Here is a 21,183-nt window from a genome sequence, read left to right as displayed (position 1 = left end):
GGATACATTAAATAGATGCCCGGAAGACACATACAACAGTGTGCAAACAATCTTGTTTTTTTCTTTTTTTCTCTCTCTCTTCTTAATCATTACAGTATTTCAGTGAGTGAATTGGTGAATAAAGAAAGCGGATTCCTCTCAGGGACCTATAAAGGTTGAATGGATAAAACCCCTTGGAAAACAAAGTCTATGGGGACGTGCGTGTGCATCTCGGAGTACGCATGTATGTGTACACATTCTTTTATCCCCCATCGTTTCATCTTTCTGTAGCCGACATGAGTATATAAATATTATAATTTGTTCAAGACTGTGAGGTTGCTTCAGTGTAATAACTTTCTCTCTTTCTATTGCTTAGTAAATATAAAGAAGGAACAAAATGGCAAAGACATGAATAAGCTTGTCAAATTATGAATAAAAACACCCATAGCCCAACAGCTGCTGTGGAGGCTGATTAAAGCATCATGATTTTTGTGTCATTCCTAGATGCATTTGAGCCACCTTGACTCTTTTTTTGAGGAAGAGGAACTTTATTTGAGAATGTAATATCTAACATTAAACCAGCAAAAAGAAGCTGCCCACACAGCGGATCTGTGGATAGTCGGTAAACAAACACAGCATTAATCTCTCTCTCAAAAAGAGAGCCTAACTTCATAAATACTTCATCCCTTTGAGTCAGACCACAGATGTGGTCCTCATGGACATGTAAGAGCGTCATTCTTAACCATGGCCATTCATAAGAGCATATGATCAAAAAAAGGATGGGAGTGAACATCGAGTCCATGACTGTTTTTTCCGCAGAAACATGAAGTCTGCTTGGGGTTCATTTTGGGCACTCTTGGACTGCCATCCGGTATGTCTAAAGGTCTCAAAGCCTCGATACAACAACAAGAGTAGCCAGGAAAGACAGACATTGAAAGAGTTGTGCGTCAACCAAAATGTTGTGTGTCAACCAAAAACGTAGACACATGACACTGATATACATCACAACAAAAACAATATTACATACTTTCTGTGCATACTCCTCCTTGGCATCAGTGTCAGTAGACAATATTTTTCATTTCAATTTACTAGCTCTGCATTCGGCACTCACACTTTTTAGACACGCTACCATAAAACAATGTTTGCGGCATAGTTGCAATTGGCACAGGCATTGGCAGCCCTTTTTTCATTTGCTTGTAACAACGTGGGGGAGGTGCCAGACGCCAAACATTTGATCTATGTGAGTTCATTTCTACTATCAAACTTTGCATTTTGATCATCGCCTTTGTGGTTGTGTCATGAAATCTATGGCCGGGGTCTTTGAACGACTTGGTGATGAAAGGGGCTGTCAACTGATTACCACTTGGTGGCGTGTTGGCTCTGATGGTAGGGAGGATGCCAGTCACACGTGGCAGACCCAAAAGTATTGTGAGGGTTTCTTTGGAATGTCTAGCAGAGTCCCCTTTCAGAAGGAGTTTCAACACCCACCTCCGAAAGAAGGGGGGCATGTTTTGTGCCTCTGTTTTAAAGGCAGCCGATCTGAACTGTTGGCATGAGGTGGTCAGTGCCTATCATGGAAGCAATCTCCGTAACTGCTATTGGACATCAGTAGTAAAGGATGACATCACACTAAAGAATGAGTCCTGTGGGGTATTTTTAGCCAGTGGGACTCCGGAGGCAGCTGAATGGTGCCGACTGGCCAAACAAAGTGCAGACTCCCAGGTCCCCAAGCTAAAACCTTGGGTGTGGGAGGGGTTTGGCGAGGTCATGGAAGAAGACTTCCCGATGACCTTTGAGGAAATTCTTATCCAGCGTCTCAAGAGGCGGAAAATCATCTGAAAATGTCCACTCAGTGCCCCTAAACCCATTCCACTGTTATGGCTGTGCATATTGCAAATAGCAGACAAAAACAAAAATAAAACTTGGTCATTCATTATTAGGTGTTAATGTTATTTGGTACTTTGTATTTATAATTGTTTTTCAACAAGCAAAAACATATTTTTACCCGAATAACAAATACCCAATAGAAGCAGCCTTATATGAGTAATGCAAGATGCGCTTATTACTATTATTGTAATTTCCAGTAAAAAAAAAAGGTAAATAGTTGCATATTGTTGAATTTGATATACATGAGTTCGCCACATTTATTCTAGTTTTGGTCAAATTATATCACAATTACACTATTGACATTACATTTGATTGTTTTTGGTATACTGTACTATTGTATTTGATTACATTTATATGCCATCTCCTGGAAAATTTTGTTCAAGTTATGTATCACATTTATTCTACTTTTATAGGTTACAATTATTCTACTCTCAGTACAGTACTTTTAGTTTTGTTTCAGTTTTTCACTTGTAACTACTACATTGTTTTTTATATTATACTGAGTAATGTTAAATCATTAAAACGTTACTGCTTACTCTGAGATCTTGAGTTCAAAAGGAGTCCACCAAACAGGTGGTGGTAATGGCAAACTTATAAACATGGCTTCACTTGGAAGTATTAGGAATTGGGTTTGTTTGGCAGTGAGAACAGGCAGCCAGTGTCACATCAAGTCTCTTCGTCGGTCCCAACACTCCCCATGGGTTAACTGGTATTATATAAGCTATGATAATATCTTATAAATACATGATGATAAGCTGTTTTGTCTAGAGGCGTCTTTTCTCACCTGACTAGTTCACAAGTTGACGACGTTGACTGTTTATTGTATTTTATTGAATTTGTAAGGCCAAATCTAGGATGAAATTGCAAATTCGAGTGAGTGTTTTCCTAATTATATTTTATAATTACTAAACGCTTTAACAAACACCTTTGAATGGAGTTTGAACAAACATGCACAAATTTATCTCAGTTACAAGGCAAAAACCAAAGCCTTAATTTCAACAATCTCAGACAAAACCAGTTTGGAAACACTCCAAAAAAAAAGAATAAATAAATAAATAAATAAATGAATGAATATACAGTAAATATACCAACCACCACAGCTAACATAAGTTGTTTGCATTTTATAAAACTAGCTCAGCTGCAGCTAAAAAATTAGCCTGTAACAAAAGTGAACCCTTGTTTATACTTGCACGGACTTGCACGCTTGTTAGTTTTCCTGCTTTCTGCTCAGTAAAAATGAAAACTTTGAAAACTGGACAGTTTATACTGGGCATTATTTTTAGATTACAAATGATCCCAAAATCTTTTTTGTGGGCTCATTCTTGTGAGACATCTTGTCTCGTGTGGATTTCTGTATTTTCTCACACCTAGTAGCCAGGTTGTAGTTGACTCAGTGGGTGTATCAGTGTTATCTTGGTCTTCTTTATGGCATAGCAATAAATAGAATTCCCCAAAAACCTACGCTTCAAAATGTCATCCTTGGTCTCTGTACAACTCCTCTGGATGAGATGAGATGAAATCACTTTTATAGGTCCCCATCAGGAAATGCATTTGGTGCATTGAATAGGCAAAACATTTCTCTTACCAATTTCTCAACAGTGCTGGAGGCGGCTCTTGAGTCTGGGACAGTGCAGACTTCCATTCACATGGTAAAATGTTCCCAGGTCATAAGACTTCCTTCACTCCACAAGCAGAAAGGAGCCGACTATGTCAATACCCACATGCTTTATTGGTAACACCACCTGGTAGTACCGCAATGAGGAATGTGCTTGATGTGTCAGTTCCTTCTGAATCTTGAAAGTCTTGCATCATTTCATGTAGCTATCTATGGGCAGGGACTGATGCAATAATAGTTTTTGCCACCAACTTTGGCCCGCCCATCCATGTAGCATCAACTTGTGGGGATGAATCATCTGGAGGACGCAGTGGTTGCTCACCAGGTTATTTCATTGGCAGCGGAGGAGATGGCTGTGACTAATGAGGTCAGGTCACTGTTAATAAAAAGGCCTCTTTTATAATCTCACTACTCATCTTTTCACATTCTAAAATGGTGGCTTCAAGTTTTCATGGACTGACATCATCGTTTTGTTTGAGTCTCTCTAGGACATGGCAAAAGTAATGGAATCCTATGCCCCTTTCCAGCCACAGCCCAAAGTCCATGTAACTAGCCACTATGAAGGCTTGCTGGATGTCAGGTAGGTCAACAAAAAACCTCCATCAGTGACAACTGGCTCCGGCAAAAGTATGTTATAAATAAGTTTCATCTTAGTCAATGTAGAAGGCTGGTCGGAAAGTCTTTCATGAGTCACTACCAGACCACGGAAGTCGCATCGTTCATTTACATTCCTGGGAACTGTACCATCCCTCAGATGACAGTCTATTGCAGGTTAGTAGCTACGCCCTCTGTTTTGATGACATGTCAAGATCAGTGTTTTTCATCTGAACGAGTGTCGTCTGTTTGCATAAAGATGAAGCTCAGCTTGGCAAATTACAGTAAATGACACAGTCAGGGAAGAGGACCCAAGTGCACAGGGGAGACAGGTAAAAGTGCTGATTAACTGGTCTATTCAATGGACACGGAGACTTGGGAAGTGGCAGTAAAAATGTACTAACTTAAATAATCCAGTGCATTTAAAAGTCATGCACCTCCGACCAGGAGATCATCCAAATAGATCACACTGAGGTAGAATCCATGAGCTTCACCTAGGGAGTACAATCACAGCTGTGTTTGGGTGTGGGAGGCGGGTGTGATCAAAGATGACAATTCTTCCACTGCACCATGTTAAATTAATGCTACGAAGCGGGTCTTTTGGGTGCCAGGGTTAAAGCTGCATACAATATGGTCTAGCTCTATGCATTGGAATAATCAGTCAAAAGAGCATGAATCGGACTTTCTCATATCCTGATGCAGTAGCTGCAGGGCAGCCCTAATGGTTTGCACAAAACACGTATCTGACGTTCTTTCTCTTCAGGCCCCTGTTCTGGCATTTTCTCATAGCTGTTATTTTTTTATCAATCTATTGCTCTCCCCCTGTAATATTTGTCATCACTAATTCGATGTAAATATCACTTGTTCATTCATTCATTTGAAGTGGGGTGACAGGAGCAAGAAACATTTTTCACCAAAGATGAGAAAATGGATGAAAACACGACAGAGCTTATTTCATTCTTCTACAGTGCACCTTAGTGCTCTTTGTAAAATCAGGTGGAAAAGTGATTAGCCAACTACGGAGATTGCAACGGCGCTGTGTAGGTGCCTGTGTAAATGAGACAGTAAGAAACGGCAGAGCAGCTCATTAAAAGCGCAGATGGTGCTGACACACCTCCTGCACAGAACTCGGGGCTGCTGTATAAAGTTCATATTCTGGTGTATTGTCACTTCTGAGTAAACAAGCAGGGCAGCCTGCCAGCAGCCTCACTTTGACTGGAATTTTGAAGTATTCCTTTGCTAAAGTGAAACCAGAAATTGTGTTATTTGAAGAAAAATAGGACTAAATAATATGGCAGGTTAGGAGTTCTAAAGACAGGGAGAGACAGTGATTGTATAAGATGCGTTTTTGGTGTTAAGTGGGGGAGTGCATTATATATGTGTGGGGGTTTGAATTTTCCCTTTCTTATTTTCATCTCAGTGATTTCTTGCCTGCAAAGACAGTTCCAGAGAATTGCAAAGATAGTCACACCATGCCAACTTTGATAAGAGCACAAACGATAATTGGGTTCAACAAGTTACAAAGAAAGTGGACTGAGTGGGGAAAAATCAAAACAAAAGTGAAACACTGATACTACCATTTTCAAATGTTTCTACAAGTGTACACGCTTGCGCACGCGCATGCATGAAGAAACCCCACCCATCGCCAACACAGACTGTTCACTCTCATGCCGTCAAGCCGGAGGTACATAAGTGTAAAATGCAGAACTAGTAGACTCAGAAACTCTTACTTCCCCACTGACATCAGACTCCTCAACAGCCACTAGTCGCACACTACAACGAATAATATCACTTTCATGCATCTCGTACAGATGATACAGACTATCCCAAGCCCACGCACCTTATTTCTTCACTTATTTGCACTATTTATGCTGCTCCTTCTTTTGCACACCACTTGTAAATAGCCCTCTGGAACCTATCATCTACCATTTTATCTACCATGGACATTGTAGGTATCTCGCACATTATTCTAAGTATCGGTACATAACCTACCCTCTTACTGTTCATACGTGTGCTTTGGTACTTGTGTGGTGTCTATACCTTGTTTCTTGTCTTACCTATTTTCACGACATTTGTGCGGACGGTAAAGTAAGAATTTCATTGGATGAAGAAACTTGTTTCTACACTGTACAAATAAAAATAAACACTTTGACTTGACCCTTACTACTGTACGTGCACGTATGTTTTATAATGCTATCCATTTTCTATACAGTGTGGCCTAATGAGGGTCGCGGCTGTGCTGAAGCTTATCCCATCTAATTTTAGGCAAAAGGCTGGGTGCTGGTCTGGACTGGTTGCCATCCAATAAGCACGATACATAAGGACAGACATAGACAAAACAATAATTCAAATGATGTAGCTTGTCTTTGAATGAATGATTGAATTGTTCACCTCTCTTCCACTTGAATTATACGGGTTCAATTGTGTGGGAGACATTTTGACCGCAGTTTGTTGGCTCATCTGACAAACAATTGATTGGCTAATTGAACTTAGGAACTCTTTCATGTTTTGACACGTGTTTCCTGGATAGATGATGACGATGACATGTTTGAAGAAGAAAGTCCTTGCTCTAATCATGACACCCTGTCAGCTTCAAATGGATTAGTGCTTGATTTTTGTGGCGGATCAGCGCTCGAATTGTGAAAGACTGGCTGGATAACAGGAGTGGGTTGGAAGACAACAAAAGGAAATGCATTTGTGAGAGAATGGTTGGGGGGAAAAAAAGGATTCATAACTTCACCTTATGCAAGAAAGTTTAAAGTTTGATTTTTTTTGTCAGAAAGAGGACACGATTTAATTAATTTATTCCTCCTCAGACGAGATTTAAAATGCAACTGACTGATTAAAGTACATTCTTTTAACATAAATGATACATGATTACCTCGACTGAGTGTATAAAATGTATGATAATGCTATACTCACAGTGTATCTCATCTGTGCATTAGAAGGCATATCGCAAGTGTGCATATCCTGGGCTGCAAATTACACACCGTATGAGTTCTTGGCAATGGTGGAGTGTGCCTTCGGTCTAAAATTATACATTACATATGAATCATTTCACCAATATTTGGCTTTGAGATCTTGGTTTCCTAAATATGAGAATGTAAACACTTTAGTGTTTGGTTGATAAAACACATGGATTCTATATTATTGCATTTATTACAACATTCTTAGAAAATAAAGCTACAGACAGTTTATTATGTTATCTTTATTCAGATTATAGTTTTTACAAATTATGCTACCCAAGCAGAGGACAAATGATGACACATTCTGTACAGATGGATGCAGTGTATTTTCTTGTTTTTTACATTTACTAGGTTTTGATTTGTAAGGAGCATGCCCGGTTCCACAAAAATAGCATGTGGACAACTGCTATTTTTGAAGCTAACTATAAACTGTATAGCTTTGATAGTGGAAAACAAGCTGTTCAAGCAGCTTGCAGCAAAATAAAAGCATATCTTCAAAACAAAAATCGTCTCGAACAAATGAACTGAAACTTGCCTGAAAGGCAGAAAAGACACAAACTCGCGGCTCCATGAAAGCAACAAGATTGCTTTCAAGCAGCGCAAGCTTGACAATCTCGAATCGGCTGTGTGGTGACGTCATGGCACAGCGTGTAGTACGGAAGCCTACAGGAACCTTGTTGATTTCTGTGGTATTTTTAAGATTAATTTAATGGCCTTTTTGTATAATTTAAAATGTAGTAAATGAGGATTGTGATTCTGATGGCACACCCCTAGTACCTACCTACCATGCTTGGCCTCAAGCTTGAATTCTTTCAGATATGTATAATTAATAAATATGGTGGTGATAGTACATTCAACTTTGATGAAACTTTGCAGATTGTACCAGTGTTGCTGACAATATTTATAAATAATGGAGCAACTTATTTTTTTTTTGCTGTGAATATTTAGTGCACTTTACCAAGTAACCAAAACTATAACACTGTGGAAAGTAGCACAAATATGATGGGGAAAAAAATCAAATCGATTTTCTTCCACTTTATCCAGGGTCGGGTCACAGGGGCAGCATCCTCAGCAGGTAAGCCCAGACTTCCCTCTCCCGGCCCCTCCATGCCCCTTAAGCCGAGAGACAAAGCCTCTACAGCGTGTCCTGGGTGGACCCCTGGACCTTCTTCTGGTTTGACATGCCCGAAACACTTGACCTGCTCAAACCCCCTTCCCAATATATCAATCATTCAGAAGGACAAAGTGTACTATTCAGAAGGACAAAGTGTACCATACATGTGAGAAAATGCATCTGGCGTTTTCCTTCTGTCAATATTTTCTCAGCAACTGCAAAGAGGGGAAGAAGTCCAATGGGACTCTTCCACGCATAGTGTTATTTCATGTTTTGCAAAGTGAGTGGTGCCTCTTGCTATTTCTATATCAATTGAGTGGGGAGTCAAAAAGAAGCCATTGCCGTAGCTGTGCAGTTTATAGAGTGACTTACAGTGTGCCTTAGTGGCCAATTTGTTTTTTTCTCTCTCTTTGTGTTTGGTCTTGCCTTTTACTGTTTCACACCTTGCATTAACAGGAGGGCGTGACTATGAGAACAAATGAGCTGGAGTCCATAACCTGATAGCAGGTTAATGGCAGTGTAGTATTATTCTTAGTAGTCAGATTTTGAAGAGATTACACAATCCAAAGCTTCTGTACGGTAACCTACCCCACAAACACTGTAAAAAGAACTATTATCAACGGTTTATCGAAAAAGAGTCAGTATATGGTAGTTGTCAAAGACATTTAGGTAACAAATGAAAGTTAGTGAAGGCTCCTCCTAAAAGTAGCTGTGGGGTGAAAGATACATACACGCACATAAACATCATGCATGCACAAAGTCAGAGCGTAAGACACAAACACTCCTTTAATGATGCTGTGAAGTTTCCTCCCAGATGCCCTAGTTATCGCAGAGCTGGTACATGGCCCGGGTCTTTGGGGACAGGGGACTCCCTGAAGTGGGTGAAGGAGGATGGTAGACGTCCCTGGAGGTACCAAGGAGGCGCACATCAGCACTCTCACGGGGGAGCACTTCAGGACCTTGTTTTCTTCTTTGTTGTGTTTCCTCTCACACAGATCAAAATAAAACAAGACAACATCTCCCAACATCTGGAAACATAAAACAGAAGATGTGCTTGGGAAGTCATTAGTAAGGCTACTTGGGGTTGAAAAGATTCTTCTTGGTTGTTTATTTTTCTTGACGAAGCATCCATAATAGACGTTTCTCTCGACTATCTCCTTTTAATTTGCAGACAAGTCATTGCGTGGAGACACATAATTGAATTCAACTGAACTGAATTGTTGAATTGAAATAAATTGAATTGTTTCTTGCACGGCATGGTGGAAGACTGGGTAACATGCCTTCCTGACAGTGCGTAGGTTGCAGGTTGGCTTCTTACTCTGGCCGTCCTGCGTGGAGTTTGCATGTTCTCCCTGTGCATTTGTGGGCGCTCTTATGGGTGTACCAGTTTCCTCCCACATTCCAAAATCGTGTATGCTATAGGTAGGCCGGACACTTTAAATTATCCTGAGGTTTGTTTGTGAGTGCAATTGTTTGTCTTTGTTTGCCCTGCAATTGGGTAGCAGTCAGGGTGTACCCCGCCTACCGCTCGAAGACAATTGAGATCAGTTCCAGCATGCCTGTGAGGATATGTGATATAGGATGGGGTATACTGCAATTCATAATTTACGTTAAGTTATGAGGTAATTTAAGGAAAATATTGTGTTCACTGTTTGGAAATAAAAAATGCATTGATTAAGTGTATGTAGTATTGTTTTGTGTACAGTAGAGTTTTTCTGGAACACTGCTGTGAGTAGAATTCTCAAATTATTACCATAAAATGTTCTACAATATCGTTTTCTATGACCCCCCCCCCAAAAAAAAAAAAGAAAAGAAATGGAAATAAAAAAAATTTTTGTTAAAAGACCAACAAGAAAAGACAGAAAAGTCAGATCTCCTTTCACATGCTTCCTTTTCACATTCATTATGCAATATATTTGACCTGGTTTCTCCCAAAAAATCGGTGTGTTTTTTGATAAATTAAGTGACAAATATAGACTGTGAGCAAAAAAATTGATATTTTAATATATCCAAATGTACCTTCTTGAAGGTCTTTACTTTCATTTCACAGCAGCCAAAAGGTTAAACGTAGTCAAAGTTGTAGATGATTCTAGTGAGTGCTGGCCGTTGCTCTTCATTTTGTTCTTAGAGACCAATTTATTTTCAAGTCTAACAGCACAGTAACGCACTCTCCATTTTTTTTCAAGCAATATTATCTATTGGTCTGTATCTATAAAATGCCACTACCTGCTTAATCTATAAAAGAATAATGAAACATGCATGTGAAATTTAATCTTGTAAGGCTGCGGAATTTGTAAGAAAGAGCTGAGTAATATTACAAATCACTTTTCCTAGATTCATGCTGATTTTTGTGGCAGGTCAAAATATGAATATAAAATAAGACTTTTCCCCATGGGGATGATTGCTATTGTCATTTCAACGAGCGACACTTAATCCTTCTCAGATGGCACTGAACAGATGCAATGCACTTTACTTTTTGTTGATCTCATTGGCATAGTAAGAATATACCACCATTTATGTTTGATTGTTTATTATGTATTCTTATCGTAATTCCCAATGGTTGGTTCTATGTACAAATTGTTGTATATTTTATTGCACACCGCTTAGTGAACCAGACCACCCACATCTAGTCATCCAAGGAGAGACGTAAGTGGAAGGGGGCACAAATACTGGGAAAAGGGCATCCTGACAGTATTCAGGAGTTAAAGTAAAATATCACCAACAAATGCTTGCACATTGTTTTTGCCCACAGTAGGACTTGAACTGTGATCCTCCAGATCCAAAAGCCAAGTTCTCGTAGACTGAAAGACTGCCAGTTTGACAGTTTTCTATAAAGGGTCCAGATCAACAGCAGGGGAGATTAAAGCTGGCCATACACTATGCAAATGAGGCCAATTTCAAACCCGACTGATTAATTCACACCCACTCCTCAGCATATGACCTGTCCATATGGAATCAAGGAAAACCGTCATTAATTGTTGATCGCCGAGATACATGAAGCTACAAGGCCATTCTCTCCCATTTTCTGCTGTTTTGATTCCAATAAACCATAAGTAGACCATGTGTTAAAATTATTTACAGTATTAAAGTTTCTGTAGTTTTTATGGAACTAATAATGATGTAAATATATATATATATATATATATATATATATATATATATATATATATATATATATATATATATATGGAATTATTTCTTTTTACTAAAGATAGATACAATTGAGTTTTTTGGGGACCATTGGTCTAAAAAGCTTAATATATAGACAAACAAAAACTTGACTAAATGAACAATTTGACTAAAATTGAACAAATAAAAAAACAAAACAAATGCAATTGTAATTGGCCTACAACTGAGACTAAATTTAAAATGGTGATGCGTGAGTTGTGTTTAATTTTGAGCAGAGAAACTCCCATCGAACGATGAAGGCAGGGAATGATTAGATTGGGTAGATTATTTTTTTAAAGGCCTTACATGTAATAATGTCATGTAAAAATGTCATGTAAGGTGAATAATGCAATGTTTTGATCACTTCTTAATGTAGTCAATTACTTGCAACATTTTCTAGTGATAACATGACCACATATGTCAGTGAGAAATGAACATTCCGTGGCAGATGAACAAACCCACATTAAGCTGTCTTTATCCCTCCAAGAGCCGATATTCTAGATGTACTCAATGTCTCCCTTCTGTAACACACCTGATTCAAATGATAAGCTTGCTGATGAGGCAATTATTTGAATCAGGTTTATTTTATTGTAACTTATTGTAACTAAGCACTGACTGACCTTATAACAACATCTGGCTGTTTTACTATAATGGAGTAGATTGACAGGTAGCATACCATTGCACTTGGTACCACTGCCCCCCCCCCCCCCCCCCAAATAAAATAAAAAATAAAATAAAATGTGGATTGCCTTTCATTTGTTACATTCAAAACTCAGAGAATAATGAGGGTACACCCCAAACAGACTGGAAGCAGGCAGATGAACAAAATTTGCACATTTATTACCAAAATTGACCCATGAAGATCAAAAATACCATCAGTCAAAACCCAAAAAAAAACGAGGATACTCTACAATAAAGTAACAACCAAAAGGAGCGAAAACGTGACAAGAACAACTCTATGTCACGGTTCGGCCTCTAAGAGCCAAGAAGGGGCAAATATGGCTGCCCTGTGGCCTCTCCAACAGAAACTTTACAAAGGCTCTCATAAGCTTACCGTAATAAAGCCAGTGAAGTCAAATCACAATTGGATGCAATTTTTCCTGACGAACCAGATACAGTATATTTTCCTTTCTGAACTCTGGAGCGTCACTCTAAAAACATTGTGTTTAACATGACATGTTCACCCCAGTCATTTTGTGCATATTTTCTAGCTGTAAAATAGTCAAATGGAATCATAGTCTAATTTTCAATTCAGCCATTAAAATAACAGCCATATTAACACATTAAAAGTGCACCGCAACGCAAAGTACATTGCAATATCAAGGAGTAAGTGCATCATCCCAAACTGTTTCTCCCTTTCCTCGTAGGCATATGGTGGCACAGAGAGCCACTGTTCTATTTCCTTTGACTTCCTAGTGCATCGGCCACCTGAGGCAAACTCATAAAAGCAAAGATCTAAGACTTTAATTCACGATTCCATTAAAGATGTGTGATTTCATTAAGGGTTCCTTATGCAGCCATCGGTGTGTGTGTGTGCATGCGTGCGTGCATGTGCCTATGCAGCGTTTGATTTGATTCAAGGGATTTCCGTGCTTATTTCGTCACTTAATTACCCAGAGAGTACTATATGCTGTTAAGGCTTGTCTTTTTCTGTTTTGTTTATCTCGTGACCACAGAGAAACAGAGTCATTTGCAAGTCCTTGATTTTATACTATTATCCTTCTTAATACCGGTCAGAATAGGATCGTATTTTTCTTATGTATGATAACATTTTGCCCGTTTGAATGGTCTGTAATAATTGAGCAATATTACAACAATCAACGTAATACCGTGGGTTTTTACCACTCAAAAAATGCTTTACCCTCAAAGATTCTTCTTCACAATGGAATCAAACTTCAATCACCCCTCCATTGTTCTTATTGCAGTCAATTAAGTTCAGACACAGGTAAGGGCATCGGACCCCTTCATCAACAATTTCTTTCAGCTGATTATGAAGCACATTTCATCTCCACACACAACATCTCCCAGTGGGCTAATTGAGTCTTGGATGATTCCACAGTTGTTTATTTAGCCCCGATTCCACCTGGGGAAAGAAGGCCTCAATTAAAAATCAAAGCTGTAATGATCTCGTCTTAAATGCCAAGCATGTTCACCGATGGCCTCTCACAGAAAGGTCACCGGTGCTCGCAGCCACACATTTGTTCTATCCTTTTCTCCAGATTTACTGCTGAGGAAAGAAGAGGGAGAGAGTGTCCTCCAAAAGCTCTAAACATCATAAATACTTAATCACACAAACTTTCTTCTTTGAGCCATCAGGGAGGAAGACAACAAAGTTAGTCATTTAAAGGTGCTAAAATGAGATGTTTATTCTATGTTTACATCACATGCCGCCTCTGGGCTACAGCCGTACCAAAGCCTGATTAGCATGCTGACAACAACAGCCAAGGAAAGGCTTCTGAGTGTGGACCCGTGCAAGCTTGTGTGAGTGTGTGTGTGTGTGTGAATTTGGTTGAGAGAAAATGTGTGTTTTAACTTTGCCCATTTATCTCCCCTTGTTTACCTGTAGGCATTGTAATGAAGCAGAAGTGTGAGTTGACAAATTACTACAACTGATTGCTATATCAGGTCCGCTGTTTTCTATGGCTTCTCACTTTGATTGCTTTACCATTGCTTTCTGCTGATTGGTTTAGAAAAGAAATGTGCATTTTTCATACGCAACCTGAAGGTGTCAAGAAAAGAAGATAAGCTGGGGATAGACGACTGGTGGGCCCAATGTGGCCCTCATCTACACTTGGCCAAGTGGCCCTCGATTACTTTTTTAAATTAAGTTTACTGTTGTTGCAACGCCTTTGAGATTTCTAATACTCCTATGAACCACCTTCAACCCAGTCCAAGCCTACTGGACTGTTTAAATGGAATGAATAGGTTGTTTGAATGGATGGATAATCAACTTCATCAAAAATGTTGGAACGACTTTACCAATACTTTTGAACATATTTGGTAAAATCTCTCATAATAATAGGCTATATGGGGAAAAAATTGGTTTGTTACATGCCTCCTACATTTTACTAAGGCATTCACACTACTTAATTGTACATTTGAACAATGTTTACTTCACATTGACAATTCCATGCTTCCATACATAAGTACAGTACGTACATTTAAAGTGCATGAGGAAATTCAGTAAATTTGCGTCCTCTAAATACTTTCATATATTCATTGCCTAATAGTCTTACAAATGTATTTTTGCTTAATTGGACAAGCCGCCATTTTGATGGCCTCATCTTAGAGAGGACAAGTTTATGACACATTTGACAACCCTATACTGAATTGTTCACACAGGTGAGTGTGTCAACCTTTTAAATTTCGGGACATGCACACGCAGGGAAAAGGTGATTTTATTTGAGGCACTGATAAAAAACTGTGACCCACTCCATTATTTATGTTGCCCGTATACACACCTGAGATAATCTCAACAACGTATTCATCTTATTCCAAACATTTGAATTGTGTGCCAGTGCCGTATATAATAAGGTGTGTTAATGTTGTCTGGAGCACTCATGGCAACTTGAAATGTGATTAGGCTAGCTTTTCATCTCCAGTTTCCTCAGGTTGCATCAGTGTGACGTGTCGCCGACATATCCTTCCTTGCTGAAAACCCAGGGGGTCTAAACCAACATTTCTCTCCTTTCCAAATCATTTCCTTTTGTTTCACAATAACATCGCTGTCAGCACGACACAATGCACACACTCAAGTGTCAATGTAGCTAATGTGGACGTCCTACAGGTCCTACAAGTTGCTTTGCTTCTCCTGTGTCAGAGATCACCTTGGAAAAATCATCTTCCTGTTCTAATTGTCATCAAGGGGGTAGCAAACCTTTCTTGCGAAATGATTTGCAACCTCCTGTTCAACCTTCCATTGAAACATATCCATTACCACTCAAGCAGCAAGTAACATGGATCACTGACATGCTATCATAATTAGTAATAATTGTAAACCATCCAATCTATATATACACTTTTCCATGGCACTTATACACGTAGGGAGGTTGATGGGCTAGTGAGTCATCATTAGCCAAATTTACGAATCTGTGAGTCGTGCATTTAATTAGCTGTAAAAAAATCTGAAAAAGTTTTTTGCGTTTCTTTATATACAAAAAATTCAAGTTTTCTAGACGCCAATTAGATTTTTGGAGAATTTATTTCATAAGTCTGATCTCATTCCAGGTTCATTTTAAAACAACACAAAGCATGTATAGTTAAGAGAATCCACATTGTCTAGTCCAGCCGTGTCCAAAGTCCAGCCGCTGGGCCAAATGAGGCCTGTGTACAAATATCCACCAGCTCCCAGCCTCCGGCGCAAAATTAATAAAGTATGGCTCATCAGCACTGTCAACTACTGTAGAAAATACCTACGTACAAATAAGCTTTTTAATATTTCACCTCAAGATGGCATCAGAACTGTGCCTGGACTCTCAGGTGCTTTTTGCTATACCTATAAGTGAATAAGTCAAACACACCACTTTCAAAGTTGTGTTACATGTCAGTGAACCCCTCGCCGATCGACCTTTTCATCCTCTCCAGCCCATTTATAAAATGTAGGCTGTATCGAAGAGAAATAAAGTTGACCAAAGTCCGAAGATTCAAGGACAAGTGAAAATCAGGATTTTATTTTTCTCTGAAAAATGAACAAAACAACAGTACTGTAATCTTAATTTACTTAGCGACTGTGACAAGGAATTAAATATCAGGAAGCAATGTCAGATATATGTATGTAAGATCACTTTACCTTGTAAAATCTCTCTATTAGTAGGCCCCCAGGGCCAGCAATGCCTTCTCTACTAGCCTAACACAAACTGACCATTATCATAAATATAATAATAGTCAATTTCATTTTAAATCTACTTTTCCTAATATATACAAATATTCTCCATATTCTATTGTCTTTGTGTCATATCCATTTGGTTACGCTCATTCCAGTGTTAAAATTTAAGTTTAGAGTTTTTATTCAATCTGTGACTGTAACTGTGACTGTTTTCAAGTAATTACATATCCGGAAGCAATACCTTCTCACCATCTCAAAATCTCAAATCAAAATCTCATCATTAGAAGGGCCTCAGGGCCAGCAAGGCATTCTCTGCTGGCCTAACACAAACTGACATCATTATTATAAATAAAATAAAAGTCAATTGTGTAAGTGAACGGGCACATATAATTAATAGAGGGTAGCGATAGCCAATCAGATCACGAGTTGGCAACAATAAGGCCTCGCATTGAACACACCCGAGTAGTACACGATAAAGGTGATGCAACACCCAGTACTGCATACGTGTGATTTCTCCAGCCGTGCCGTCGGACTAGGTAGGACATCACTGAAGGCCTAAGTGTGAAATTCACAGTCCACCATAAAATCTTACAATATTAAAATTCATGATATTGGAAAACAAACAAAAAAAAAACATGAATTTGTTTTGTACATAGTAAAAGCAGTAAAAGAAATAGGCTTGCCAGTCATTTGATTGGCATGGGTTACTATTGGCACGACGGGACAGAGCATCACGGTCTATATTGTTCAAAATGCTGTGATCAGCTAAATTGGATGAAAGGTAAGGCTTTTTAATGCAGATACGCTTGATTTTTAATAATGCAACACGTTGACAATGATTTAATGTCTTTTTTTCCCTCAAAATTGCCATTATAGTTACATCCATATAACCAGACACAATGTGTAAACTATGGCAAGGTGCCTGGGAGCAAATGTTGTGAAAAATGAAAGCAATTGGAAGGGGAACACACATACACGCACACATTTTCACCTGACACAATCTGGCCCTCTTGCAAAAAAGCTTTGGATACCCCTGGTCTAATCACTTTTGCATTCTGATTAGCACCACTTGTATTTAGGAAATGTATGGATTTTAGTGTATTTCTTGTTTAATATACACCTAAACAAGATAGAGCATTTTTCCTCTCATTGCCAGACCAAAAAGCAACCTTTTCCAAGTCCACCTTTCACTGCTTTTACTCGTCCTCAACCCGTCTTGCTCCAAAGCACACCCAGTAAATAAAGATAATGTGATATTTTCTCCCGAGTTCATCTTGTGATATAGTGCCATGTTTGGCTTGTCGTAGAGGTACGTTTTTAAATTGAACTCTGCGGCTGGTTTGATGAATAATGGCTTTTCTGAAATCATTTTCAAGGTTAGTGTTAACTGAAAAGTGCATGTCTTCCCCATCTGAAGTGTTGAGAATGCACACAACTCTTGTAAATGGGAAGCTTTTTTTTTTTCTTTGCTGCTTTACACTCAAACACAGTCAGCCATCTGATTCTGTTTCTTCCTCTCAGCAGCTGACTGATTCTTTAGTCAGATTATCATTTTCCACCTTGTGTAATAAGTTGAAACAGACGTCATTTATTTCACTAAAACATCGCCAAAGTGCGTGTGCCCAGTAGGTTATGATGTTTGAAATAGTGTGCGTAAGACATACCTGCTTGTGATAACCTTAGATAATTGAAGTTTGTTTTTTGTAATGTTGTTGCAGATGTTCTGTGTGATCTTTGTGATGTTTACACTTTGCAATTCTCCATCTATGAGAAAGCGAATATTGCTTTTCTAGTGGCTTTTGTACATGTAGCTCATACACGAATGCTTTTGATCTCTTGGATAGTCAAAGCGCAAACGGTGGTTGCATTCGACTCATTACTGGTTCTTTCACACTGGTATCATGTTGTTTTTGTTGAACGTGGTACATTTTACTGTTATATTAGTTTTTGCTAAAAGTATGGTTTGAATGCATCGGTATGTTCCTGACTTGTGCACAGTGTATCTACAGTCTCCTATTTTAATATGGCCTAGGACAAAGATGTCATGCTCAGCCCCCGGGGGAACATTCTGGCCTGCCACTTCATTTTATGTGGCCCGGTAAATGCTGATTTGTTTATGTGCACCCCTGTATATTGCTCAAACAATTGTTTTAGTGGATTAGGAGATGTCCGGACTATAACTACCGTGTTTTCCGCACTATAAGGTGCACCGGGTTATAAGGTGCACCCTCAATTAATGATATATTTTAAAACTTTTTCAATCACAATATAGTAATACTCAAAGTAAGAACAATAATTACTCAAATAATAACTCTAAACTCTCAATAGCATAATAACTCAATGTCAATATGACCAACAATATTCAACTAGAAACCAGAAACAGGTAAAGCCTACTTTATCAGTTCATTCCCCATCTACGAATCCAAATCTCAATATTGATCCATATATAAGGGGCACCATCAGCTTTTTAAAAAAAAAAAAAAAATAGGCTTTTAGGTGTGCCTTATAGTGCCTTATAATATAGTATATAAAATGATAGAAAAAAATATATATAATAAAGGGGCTGATGAGATCTGTTTGGACTCAGGGTATAAGGCTTGAAGTGGGTTATACTTGCCTTTTGTTTTTATCTCCCATTCCATCAGTAACAACTGCATTTCTGCATGCTTTTTATTTCTCTTTTCAACTCATATTTTCCCACCTGTCATATACTCACCTCACATATATATATATATATATATATATATATATATATATATATATATATATATATATATATATATATATATATATATATATATATATATATATATATATGTCATTAGGTTGGGGATTTAGAGTTTTATCCTCAATGCTCTCTTCGATGAAGAGTTGAAACATTTACAGGAATGTGTTTGTGGCTCATATCATTTCCAAGGACATCTACTTTTGTGATCTACTTTTTTGTGATGCTTCCTGTCTCTCACTCCATCGCTTGCTCTCATGATCCAAAATATGAAGAGCATGATGAAGAGGATTGTTAATAGTGATGGGTCTGGCAACACCAATTCTTCGACACGTTTCTAGCTCATAGAACGAAACGTGTCGCATATTGCCTTAAGACAAAAAAATACATATAAAAAAAAAAAAAAAAAAACATACAACCACCATGTCGCTCAATTGGTACCTCTAACTAAGTCAAGCTTTACAACTATGCTCACCTGTCAAAGAGTGTGTGTTTACCAATGAATTACAAATCTTTCTAATCATCCCTTCAAGTCAGTATTATTGGTATTCCGAAAGAAGAAGGAAAAATTACAGATTTTGGGAGCATTTTTATATCACTTTGGCAAATAAGACATGATTCTGTCAGCTTATTTAGTGTTGCTTGGGAATTAGTTTCGCTTGCCATCCCTCTCGCTAGAAGCATGACTGAAAGAGGAGTGCAAGGTTGCTTAGATCAATGGTCAGTGCGCTGTGATCTGAATTCTATGTCTTTACCTTCAGTGAGGTCGGTTCCTAAAGCAGATGTGCATAGATAAATGTAATATGATGAGATTTATCTGGGGATTTTTTATTTTTTTTTTCCAATCTTCAAAACACCATACATACAATCTATTCATTGGTTAAGGCTACTCACTGTGTCCAGCACACAGATGCAGAGTTGTTATGAGGCTGAGACTCAAAAAAGATATTCAGCAACAGCTTCAAGTTCTACTATCTCTTCATTTTCAGCCTTGAATTACGGTGACCAGATTGGCAAAATTGAACACTTGAACACATCGAGTTCACTGAAAATAAAACATGCAATACATTCTCTTAATCAATCTGGTGACCAGTGGTTGTTAACTTCGAAATCAATCAAAATAGAAGTAATCCAACATAATGTACAATACAAGCATAAATAATATTGTTTATAAGTTTTGTGCAATGCAAATAAGATCCTTTGGGGGTCCAATTGAAGTGACACCGTGCAACCACAGAATGTTAATTACAGTTTCCCCATGTGTTGATACAGTATGTTTCAGCAGGGCTAATTAACTCATCACTACTGTTTACATGTTGTTTATAATTGAACTGGGAAATGTACTGGTCGATACATGGATCACCCCTCCATGACTCGTCACCTCACCGTAGTGCAGAGGTTTGCCTTTCCCAATGGTACAAGAAGCTAAAGAGTCTGGGGCTTTAAGCCCAGGTCCAGTCATCGTTGGTAAACAGGTTCGAGATGAGGCTCCAGATGAAGCATGGCTTTAATGAGCCATGCTCATATGACCCTGGAGTGAGCCAGCCAAAGCGGGCTCGATGACATAAGGCAACTCAGAGCTGCAAAGACACATGTGAACACCCCAACATTATGAATACCATCATCCGATAATGTCCTCCTACTCAGCACCAGGACATTCATCCCCTGTCATTTATGAATAGATTGTTGAGGTGAGAAGTATCATCCAGCACAAATGTGGGATGATGCTTCTCCAATTGACATGTTGCCAAACACATCACAACTACTTTTGTTCATTTTCAACTTGGTTGAAATATATATATATATATATATATATATATATATATATATATATATATATATATATATATATATATACATAGAGTCCCGGCTGTTTTGCTCTCAAAGGAATATATCTCTGCTGCGTTTCCTTGCCGTTGCACGCAATGCTTTGAGACAACACACACAAGTCATAACACACAGTGACTTCCTGAATGCACCACCAAAACAAAGGCCATACCAATCGTAAATAGAAATTTTTAAATAAAAACAAATATATATTTTAAGGTTTTTGGTTGCAATTTGATCAAAATATCCACGTGTAATATTTAATCATTATTCTCTTCTTTTAAACTCTTGATTCATTTTGGCATTTATCTAAATAGTCTTTTAATGCAATCAAGAGGTAATTTTCCCAATTCTCTACATAGTGCCGGTACTCAAATAAAATAGCTGTTTATTCATTTTGGCAGTTTGAGAACGCTTATATTGTAATAATAAAATTTATATTCCTAATGAAGTTTGATCACCTTGCTGATTGTTTTTAATACA

This window comes from Hippichthys cyanospilos, chromosome 7 (assembly GCF_059441005.1).
Source record: "Hippichthys cyanospilos isolate Australia breed blue-spotted pipefish chromosome 7, RoL_Hcya_1.0, whole genome shotgun sequence".
Lineage (NCBI taxonomy): Eukaryota > Metazoa > Chordata > Actinopteri > Syngnathiformes > Syngnathidae > Hippichthys > Hippichthys cyanospilos.
Note: the sequence above shows the minus strand (reverse complement) of the source record.